The sequence below is a fragment of the Triticum dicoccoides genome, chromosome 6B (assembly GCF_002162155.2).
Source record: "Triticum dicoccoides isolate Atlit2015 ecotype Zavitan chromosome 6B, WEW_v2.0, whole genome shotgun sequence".
Classification (NCBI taxonomy): domain Eukaryota; kingdom Viridiplantae; phylum Streptophyta; class Magnoliopsida; order Poales; family Poaceae; genus Triticum; species Triticum dicoccoides.
This window is the reverse complement of record NC_041391.1, coordinates 621,057,567-621,069,025: the sequence shown is the minus strand read 5'-3', so window position 1 is coordinate 621,069,025 and position 11,459 is coordinate 621,057,567.

Here is an 11,459-nt window from a genome sequence, read left to right as displayed (position 1 = left end):
AGATTGTTTCTTCTTGCATGTCGCTTGTCCCTCTTTGGGGAGCCCTGCCCCACCTTATATATGTTGAAGGGGCGGGTTACATGTGGAGTCCTATTAGGATTAGGACTAGTCTCCCTTCTAATACAAACCGGATACAAGTCCGGGTCTTCCTTGTAAAGTAAATATTCCTCACGCCTTTTCTCTTAAACCGGCCCACCATAGCATGATCCGGCCTTCCATAACCGCCCGTTGGGCCACCGGGTCTTGTCGCTCCTCTGACCCGCCTGCCGGATTACCAATGAACCGTAAACCGCCATGTCCAAGTGGGTTGCCAGTGAATCGCCAAACTCTAGCCGGGTCATATATCCGGCGGTTTATACCGCGGGGTATATCCCCGACAGGCCTTATACGGGCCGTATGTTCGATTGGCCAAACATGGGCCAAACAGACCGCATTCTGGCCGTAAACGGGCGAGAGTTGGAATCGTCCGTTCATGGGCTGACCATAACGGGCCATCGAGGCTGTATTTGATGACGCTATGAAAACGGCACAACGTATTAACGGACCACAAACGGGCCGACTGTAACCACGGGTTGAATTTGGCCCACAAGCAGAAAATGACAGTAACGGGCCGTAAGTAAACGATTGCTGGAAATGAGCCCAAGAATAAATGGGCTCTGAGAAGGCCGAAAGATAACATAGGATGGAAATGTCCCAACAGAATAACGGGCCGTTAATGGGTATAAAGTGATACACTGTTCTATACGGGCCAGTTTCACCGCGGGCCGTTAATGGGTGTAAAGTGACACACTGTTCATTACGGGCCAGTTTCACCACGGGCTGTTAATATGCCAAGAGTTACATAGGGCCTCATATGGGTCGAAAGACGTCATGGGCCATCCATGGGCCAGAAGTGAAAATGGGCTGGAATCATATTGGATGGCCCAGATGACGCTATTGGGCCTAATTCGAATAGGGCGTAACAGGCCTTGGGTTAGCGGGCTGTAAATGGGCTATATGCGAACAGGCCGTTAACAGGCTTTCCATGGGCCGGCCCGCCACCTTTTGACCAAGTCAAACGGACTGGCCTTTTCATAGCAATGGGCCTCTGTTGGGTCGTGCCACGTGTCGACGTATCATAGGCGCCTTCTGTCCAATGAGTGGATGACATCTGTCCTAGCGATGAGCCGACACGTGTTTCCTCCAGCCAATGATGATTTTACACGTGGAAAATCCCCATTGGTCAGGGCTGTTAACGGGTTATCGGATCCAAAACCCGACCCGATAGCTTAACGGTGTTCCGTTACGGTGGATGCCATGTGTCGGTCACCCTTGACGAAAGCACTTCTGTGACGCGCGATTTATCGTCATGGAAGTGGACACTTTCGTGATGATAATTTTGTAATGTCATGGAACACTTATGACAGCACAGGTATGACTATCTTGATTCTGTCATAAATTTGTCATGGATGTACATGCATGACAAAAAACGCGACCTATTGTGACAAACACGTATCATCACGGAAGTGTATTTTTTTGTAGTGATACCGAGCCGGATTTTACTGGCCACATGCCAACGAGATGGCAAAAGAAATAGTGGACAAGTGTGAAGGATGTCAGTTTTACTCCAACATGTCCCATAAACCTGCATCAGCTCTGAAGACTATTCCACTCGTCTGGCCTTTTGCTGTTTGGGGATTGGACATGGTTGGACCCCTGAGGACTGGCAGGAGCGGATTTACCCATGTGTTAGTAGCAGTCGACAAGTTTACCAAGTGGATCGAAGCTAAGCTCATTAAAAACCTTGAAGCAAGTACTACCGTGAGTTTCATCAGAGAATTGTTATTCAGATATGGTGTGCCACACAGCATCATCACGGACAATGGATTGAACTTCAACTCCGATGAATTCAGAGCCTTTTGTGCCTCCCAAGGTACGAGGGTCGATTACACTTCGGTCGCCCATCCTCAGTCGAATGGGCAAGCTGAGCGAGCGAATGGATTGATTCTCAAGGGACTGAAGCCCCGGTTGATACGTGATCTCAAGCATGCAGCAGGAGCTTGGGTTGATGAGCTCCCATCAGTGCTTTGGGGTCTAAGGACAACTCCCAATCGGTCGACCGGACGGACTCCATTCTTCTTAGTCTAAGGAGCCGAAGCTGTACTTCCGAGTGATTTGCTCCACAATGCTCCTGAGTCAAACTCTTCTCGGAAGAGGAAGCAGAGCAAGCTCGACAAGATGCAGTCGACCTCCTAGAGGAAGAAAGAGAGATGTCCTTGATCCGGTCGACCATTTATCAACAAGACCTGCGTCGATTCCTGTTGGGGAACGTAGCAGAAATTCAAAATTTTCCTACGTGTCACCAAGATCTATCTATGGAGAAACCAGCAACGAGGGGAAGGAGAGTGCATCTACATACCCTTGTAGATCGCTAAGCGGAAGCGTTCAAGAGAACGGGGTTGAAGGAGTCGTACTCGTCGTGATCCAACTCACCGGAGATCCTAGTGCCGAACGGACAGCACCTCCGCGTTCAACACACGTACAGCCCGGTGATGTCTCCCATGCCTTGATCCAACAAGGTGAGAGGGAGAGGTTGAGGAAGACTCCATCCAGCAGAAGCACAACGGCGTGGTGGTGATGGAGGAGTGTGTCAATCCTGCAGGGCTTCGCCAAGCACCACGGGAGAGGAGGAGTAAGAGAGGTAGGGTTGCGCCAATAGAGGGAGAAACTCATGTGTTGGGCAGCCCCCAGGCCTCAAGTATTTATAGGGGGAGGGGAGGGGGCTGCACCCCCTCTAGGGTTCCCTCCCCAAGGGTGGCAGCAGCCCCCATATGCCATCTGGGTGGTGGCCAGAGGGGAAGAGAGGGGAGGCGCGCCTGGGGTGGGCCTTAGGGCCCATCTGCCCTAGGGTTTGCCCCCTCCCACTCTCCCTTTGCACCTTGGGCCCCTTGTGGGGGCACACCAGCCCACCTGGGGCTGGTTCCCTCCCACACTTGGCCCATGCAGCCCTCCGGGGTTGGTGGCCCCACTTGGTGGACCCCGGGACCCTCCCGGTGGTCCCGGTATGTTACTGGAAAAACCCGAAACTTTTCCGGTGACCAAAACAGGACTTCCCATATATAAATCTTTACCTCCGGACCATTCCGGAACTCCTCGTGACGTCCGGGATCTCATCCGGGAATCCGAACAACATTCGGTAACCACATACAAACTTCCTTTATAACCCTAGCGTCATCGAACCTTAAGTGTGTAGACCCTACGGGTTCGGGAACCATGCAGACATGACTGAGATGTTCTCCGGTCAATAACCAACAGCGGGATCTGGATACCCATGTTGGCTCCCACATGTTCCACGATGATCTCATCAGATGAACCACGATGTCAAGGACTCAATCGATCCCGTACACAATTCCCTTTGTCTAGCGGTATTATACTTGCCCGAGATTCGATCGTCGGTATCCGATACCTTGTTCAATCTCGTTACCAGCAAGTCTCTTTACTCATTCCGTAACACATCATCCCGTGATTAACCCCTTGGTCACATTGTGCACATTATGATGATGTCCTACCGAGTGGGCCCAAAGATACCTCTCCGTTTACCGGAGTGACAAATCCCAGTCTCGATTCGTGCCAACCCAACAGACACTTTCGGAGATACCTGTAGTGTACCTTTGTAGCTACCCAGTTATGTTGTGACGTTTGGTACACCCAAAGCATTCCTACGGTATCCGGGAGTTGCACAATCTCATGGTCTAAGGAAATGATACTTGACATTAGAAAAGCTTTAGCATACGAACTACAATCTTTGTGCTAGGCTTAGGATTGGGTCTTGTCCATCACATCATTTTGCTAATGATGTGATCCCATTATCAACGACATCCAATGTCCATGGTTAGGAAACCGTAACCATCTATTGATCAACGAGCTAGTCAACAGAGGCTTACTAGGGACATGGTGTTGTCTATGTATCCACACATGTATCTGAGTTTCCTATCAATACAATTATAGCATGGATGATAAACGATTATCATGAACAAGGAAATATAATAATAACTAATTTATTATTGCCTCTAGGGCATATTTCCAACAGTCTCCCACTTGCACTAGAGTCAATAATCTAGTTCACATCACCATGTGATTAACACTCACAGGTCACATCGCCATGTGACCAACATCCAAAGAGTTTACTAGTGTCATTAAACAAGTTCACATCATCATGTGATTAAGACTCAATGAGTTCTGGGGTTTGATCATGTTTTGCTTGTGAGAGAGGTTTTAGTCAATGGGTCTGCAACAATGAGATCTGTATGTATTTCGCAATTCTCTATGTCATATTGTAAATGCTGCTTCCACGCTCCACTTGAAGCTATTCCAAATGGTTGCTCCACTATACGTATCCGGTTTGCTACTCAGAGTCATTCGGATAGGTGTTAAAGCTTGCATCGTTGTAACCCTTTACGCCGAACTCTTTATCACCTCCATAATTGAGAAATAAATTCTTATTACTCCAAGGACAATTTTGACCGCTATCTGGTGATCCATTCCTTGATCACCTTTGTACCCTCTTACCAGACATGTGGCAAGGCACACATCAGGTGCGGTACATAGCATCGCATACTGTAGAGCCTACGTCTAAAGCATAGGGGACGACCTTCGTCCTTTCTCTCTTTTCTGCAGTGGTCGAGCTTTAAGTCTTAACTTCATACCTTACATCTCAGATAAGAACTCCTTCTTTGACTGATCCATTTTGAAGACCTTCAAGATCATGTCAAGGTATATGCTCATTTGAAAGTATTATTAGCATTTTGATCTATCCTCATAGATTTTGATGCTCAATGTTCAAGTAGCTTGATCCAGGTTTTCTATTGAAAAACACCTTTCAAATAACCCTATATGCTTTCCAGAAAATTCTACATCATTTCTGATCAACAATATGTCAACAACATATACTCATCAGAAATTCCATAGTGCTCCCACTTACTTCTTTGGAAATACAAGTTTCTCATGAACTTTGTATAAACCCAAAATCTTTGATCATCTTATCAAAGCGCACATTCCAACTCCGAGATGCTTGCTCCAGTCCTTAGAAGGATCGCTGGAGCCAGCATACCTTTTAGCATCCTTAGGATCGATAAAACTTTTCTGATTGTATCACATACAACCTTTCCTTACGAAAACTGGTAAGGAAACTCGTCTTGACATCCATCTGTCAGATTTCATAAATGCAGCTAATGCTAACATGATTCCGACGGACTTAAGCATCACTACGGATGAGAAAATCTCATCGTAGTCAACTCCTTGAACTTGTGAAAAACTCTTCGCCACAAGTCGAGCTTTATAGACGGTGACATTACCGTCCACGTCCATCTTCTTCTTAAAGATCCATTTATTTCAATGGCTTGCCGATCATCGGGCAAGTCCACCAAAGTCCATGCTTTGTTATGATACATGGATCCTATCTCGGATTTCATGGCTTCTAACCATTTGTCGGAATTTGGGCCCACCATCGCTTCTCCATAGCTCATAGGTTTATTTTTGTCTAGCAACATGACCTTCAAGACAGGATTACTGTGCCAGTCTGAAGTGGTACGCATCCTTGTCACCCTACGAGGTACGGTAGTGACTTGATCCAAAACTTCATGATCACTATCATAAGCTTCTACTTCAATTGGTGTAGGTGCCACAGGAACAACTTCCTATGCCCTGCTACACACTAGTTGAAGTGACGGTTCAATAACCTCATCAAGTCTCCACCATCCTCCCACTCAATTCTTCGAGACAAACTTTTCCTCGAGAAAGGACCCGATTCAAGAAACAATCCCTATTGCTTCTGGATCTGAATTAGGAGGTATACCCAACTGTTTTGGGTGTCCTATGAAGATGCATTTTATCCGCTTTGGGTTCGAGCTTATCAACCTGAAACTTTTTCACATAAGCGTCGTAGCCCAAACTTTCAAGAAATGACAGCTTAGGTTTCTCTAAACCATAGTTCTCACGGTGTCATCTCAACGGAATTACGTGGTGCCCTATTAAAGTGAGTGCGGTTGTCTCTAATGCCTAACCCATGAATGATAGTGGTAATTCGATAAGAGACATCATGGTACGCACCATATCCAATAGGGTGCAACTGTGATGTTCGGACACACCATCACACTATGGTGTTCCAGGCGGTATTAATTGTGAAACAATTTCCACAATGTCTTAATTGCGTGCCAAAGCTCGTAACTCAGATACTCATCTCCATGATCATATCATAGACACTTTATCCTCTTGTCACAATGATCTTCAACTTCACTCTAAAATTACTTGAACCATTCAATAATTCAGACTTGTGTTTCATCAAGTAAATATACTCAACATCTACTCGAATCATCTGTGAAGTGAGAACATAACGATATTCACTGCATGCCTCAGCACTCATTGGACTGCACACATCAAAATGTGTTACTTCCAACAAGTTGCTATCTTGTTCCATCTCACTGAAAACGAGGCTTTTCAGTCATCTTGCCCATGTGGTATGATTTGCATATCTCAAGTGATTCAAAATCAAGTGAGTCCAAACGATCCATCTGCATGGAGTTTCTTCATGCGTATACACCAACAGACATGGTTCGCATGTCTCAAACTTTTCAAAACGAGTGAGTCCAAAGATCCATCAACATGGAGCTTCTTCATGCGGTTTACACCAATATGACTTACATGGCAGTGCCACAAGTGGTACTATCATTACTATCTTATATCTTTGGCATGAAAATGTGTATCACTACGATCGAGATTCAATAAACCATTCCTTTAGGTGCAAGACCATTGAAGGTATTATTCAAGTAAATAGAGTAACCATTATTCTCCTTAAATGAATAACCGTATTGCGATAGACATAATCCAATCATGTCTATGCTCAACACAAACACCAAATGACAATTATTTAGGTTTAATACTAATCTTGGTGGTAGAGGGAGTGTGCGATGTTTGATCACATCAAACTTGGAAACACTTCCAACACATATCGTCAGCTCACCTTTAGCTAGTCTTCGTTTATTCCGTAGCTCTTTTATTTCGAGTTACTAACACTTAGCAACCGAACCGGTATCTTAATACCCTAGTGCTACTAGGAGTACTAGTAAAGTACACATTAACATAATGTATATCCAATATACTTCTATCGACCTTGCCAGCCTTCACATCTACCAAGTATCTAGGGTAATTCTGCTCCAGTGGTTGTTCCCCTTATTACAGAAGCACTTAGTCTCGGGTTTGGGTTCAACCTTGGGTTTCTTCACTAGAGTAGCAACTGATTTGCCATTTCATGAAGTATCCCCTCTTGCCCTTGCCCTTCTTGAAACTAGTGGTTTCATCAACCATCAACGATTGATGCTCCTTCTTGATTTCTACTTTCGCGGTGTCAAACATCACGAATACCTCAAGGATCATCATATCTATCACTGATATGTTATAGTTCATCACGAAGCTCTAGCAACTTGGTGGCAATGACTTTGGAGAAACATCACTATCTCATCTGGAAGATCAACTCCCACTCGATTCAAGTGATTGTTGCACTCAGACAATCTGAGCACAATCTCAACGATTGAGCTTTTATCCGTTAGTTTGTAGGCTAAGAAAATTGTCGGAGGTCTTATACCTCTTGACGTGGGCATGAGCCTGAAATCCCAATTTCAGCCCTCGAAACATCTCATATGTTCCGCGGCGTTTTCGAAAAACGTCTTCGGTGCCTCAACTCTAAACCGTTTAACTAAACTATCACGTACTTATCAAAACATGTATGTCCGATGTTCGCAACATCCACAGACGACGATTGGGGTTCAGCACACTAAGCGGTGCATTAAGGACATAAGCTTTCTACTGTCCGCATAATCGCTACTGTCAACTTTCAACTATATTTTCTCTAGGAACATATCTAAGCAGTGGAACTAAAGCGCGAGCTATGACATAATTTGCAAAGGGCTTTTGACTATGTTCAGGATAATTAAGTTCATCTCATGGACTCCCACTCAGATAGACATCCCTCTAGTCATCTAAGTGATTACATGATCCGAGTCAACTAGGCCGTGTCCGATCATCACGTGAGACGGACTAGTCATCATCGGTGAACATCTTCATGTTGATCGTATCTACTATACGACTCATGCTCGACCTTTCGGTCTCTTGTGTTCTGAGGCCATGTCTGTACATGCTAGGCTCATCAAGTCAACCTAAGTGTTTTGCGTGTGTAAATCTGTCTTACACCCGTTGTATGTGAACGTAAGAATCCATCACACCCGATCATCACGTGGTGCTTAGAAACGACGAACTTTCGCAACGGTGCACAGTTAGGGGGAACACTTTCTTGAAATTTTAATGAGGGATCATCTTATTTACTACCGTCGTTCTAAGGAAATAAGATGTATAAACATGATAAACATCACATGCAATCAAAAAGTGACATGATATGGCCAATATCATTTTGCTCCTTTTGATCTCCATCTTCGGGGCTCCATGATCATCATCGTCACCGGCATGACACCATGATCTCCATCATCATGATCTCCATCATCGTGTCTCCATGAAGTTGTCTCGCCAACTTATTACTTCTACTACTATGGCTACCGGTTAGCAATAAAGTAAAGTAATTACATGGCATTGTTCAATGACACGCAGGTCATACAATAAATAAAGACAACTCCTATGGCTCCTGCCGGTTGTCATACTCATGGACATGCAAGTCGTGATTCCTATTACAAGAACATGATCAATCTCATACATCACATATCATTCATCACATTCTTCTTGGCCATATCACATCACATAGCATACCCTGCAAAAACAAGTTAGACGTCCTCTAATTGTTGTTTGCATGTTTTACGTGGCTGCTATGGGTTTCTAGCAAGAACGTTTCTTACCTACGCAAAAACCACAACGTGATATGTCAATTGCTATTTACCCTTCATAAGGACCCTTTTCATCGAATCCGTTCCGACTAAAGTGGGAGAGACTGGCACCCGCTAGCCACCTTATGCACCAAGTGCATGTCAGTCGGTGGAACCTGTCTCACGTAAGTGTACGTGTAAGGTCGGTACGGGCCGCTTCATCCCACAATACCGTCGAAACAAGATTGGACTAGTAACGGTAAGCATATTGAACAAAATCAACGCCCACAACTACTTTGTGTTCTACTCGTGCAAAGAATCTACGCAATAGACCTAGCTCATGATACCACTGTTGGGGAACGTAGCAGAAATTCAAAATTTTCCTACGTGTCACCAAGATCTATCTATGGAGAAACCAGCAACGAGGGGAAGGAGAGTGCATCTACATACCCTTGTAGATCGCTAAGCGGAAGCGTTCAAGAGAACGGGGTTGAAGGAGTCGTGCTCGTCGTGATCCAACTCACCGGAGATCCTAGTGCCGAACAGACAGCACCTCTGCGTTCAACACACGTACAGCCCGGTGACGTCTCCCATGCCTTGATCCAGCAAGGTGAGAGGGAGAGGTTGAGGAAGACTCCATCCAGCAGCAGCACAACGGCGTGGTGGTGATGGAGGAGTGTGTCAATCCTGCAGGGCTTCGCCAAGCACCACGGGAGAGGAGGAGTAAGAGAGGTAGGGTTGCGCCAATAGAGGGAGAAACTCATGTGTTGGGCAGCCCCCAGGCCTCAAGTATTTATAGGGGGAGGGGAGGGGGCTGCGCCCCCTCTAGGGTTCCCTCCCCAAGGGTGGCGGCAGCCCCCAGATGCCATCTGGGTGGCGGCCAGAGGGGGAGAGAGGGGAGGCGCGCCTGGGGTGGGCCTTAGGGCCCATCTGCCCTAGGGTTTGCCCCCTCCCACTCTCCCTTTGCGCCTTGGGCCCCTTGTGGGGGCGCACCAGCCCACCTGGGGCTAGTTCCCTCCCACACTTGGCCCATGCAGCCCTCCGGGGTTGGTGGCCCCACTTGGTGGACCCTCGGGACCCTCCCGGTGGTCCCGGTACGTTACTGGAAAAACCTGAACTTTTCTGGTGACCAAAACAGGACTTCCCATATATAAATCTTTACCTCCGGACCATTCCGGAACTCCTCGTGACATCCAGGATCTCATCCGAGAATCCGATCCGAACAACATTCGGTAACCACATACAAACTTCCTTTATAACCCTAGAGTCATCGAACCTTAAGTGTGTAGACCCTACGGGTTCGGGAACCATGCAGACATGACTGAGACGTTCTCCGGTCAATAACCAATAGCGGGATCTGGATACCCATGTTGGCTCCCACATGTTCCACGATGATCCCATCGGATGAACCACGATGTCAAGGACTCAATCGATCCCGTATACAATTCCCTTTGTCTAGCGGTATTGTACTTGCCCGAGATTCGATCGTCGGTATCCCGATACCTTGTTCAATCTCGTTACCAGCAAGTCTCTTTACTCGTTCCGTAACACATCATCCCATGATCAACCCCTTGGTCACATTGTGTACATTATGATGATGTCCTACCGAGTGGGCCTAGATATACCTCTCTGTTTACCGGAGTGACAAATCCCAGTCTCGATTCGTGCCAACCCAACAAACACTTTCGGAGATACCTGTAGTGTACCTTTATAGCCACCCAGTTACGTTGTGACGTTTGGTACACCCAAAGCATTCCTATGGTATCCGGGAGTTGCACAATCTCATGGTCTAAGGAAATGATACTTGACATTACAAAAGCTTTAGCATACGAACTACGATCTGTGTGCTAGGCTTAGGATTGGATAATAAACGATTATCATGTGTTGTCTATGTATCCACACATGTATCTGAGTTTCCTATCAATACAATTATAGCATGGATAATAAACGATTATCATGAACAAGGAAATATAATAATAACTAATTTATTATTGCCTCTATGGCATATTTCCAACAATTCCATGCCAGGAACATAAGGGGTCGGGCATTTCAAGAAGGAGACTTGGTTCTCCGAGTGGATTAGCAGAAGCCACACATGCTCGCCCCTGCTTGGGAGGGCCCTTTCGTCGTCACCATGGTGCTCCACAATGGAGCATACAGTCTCTTCAATGTCGAGCACAACAAAGATGAACCGCACACTTGGAATGCGGGTCTGCTCCGCCCTTTTTACTCTGAAGTATTTAGACTGATGAGATGTAAGAAATACCTCTTAGTTTGGCTATCAAAAGACATAATTTTATTTTCTTCCGAATGATTGTTGTTTATTTCTTTTGTACGTACCGCCTTAGCTGCGAATCTGTTTCGCCTAAGATGAAGTGATAAAAATTCTACCGAGTGGTGAGTCTGCCTCTCACTCGGGGCTTAGATGCAGTCTAGTACTTGCCTAAGTGACAAAAATCCTACCGAGTGGTGAGTCTGCCTCTCACTCGGGAGCTTAGCTGCAGTCCAGCACTCGCCTAAGTGACAAAAATCCTACCGAGTGGTGAGTCTGCCTCTCACTCGGGGGCTTAGTTGCAGTCCACTACTCGCCTAAGTGACAAAAATCCTACCGAGTGG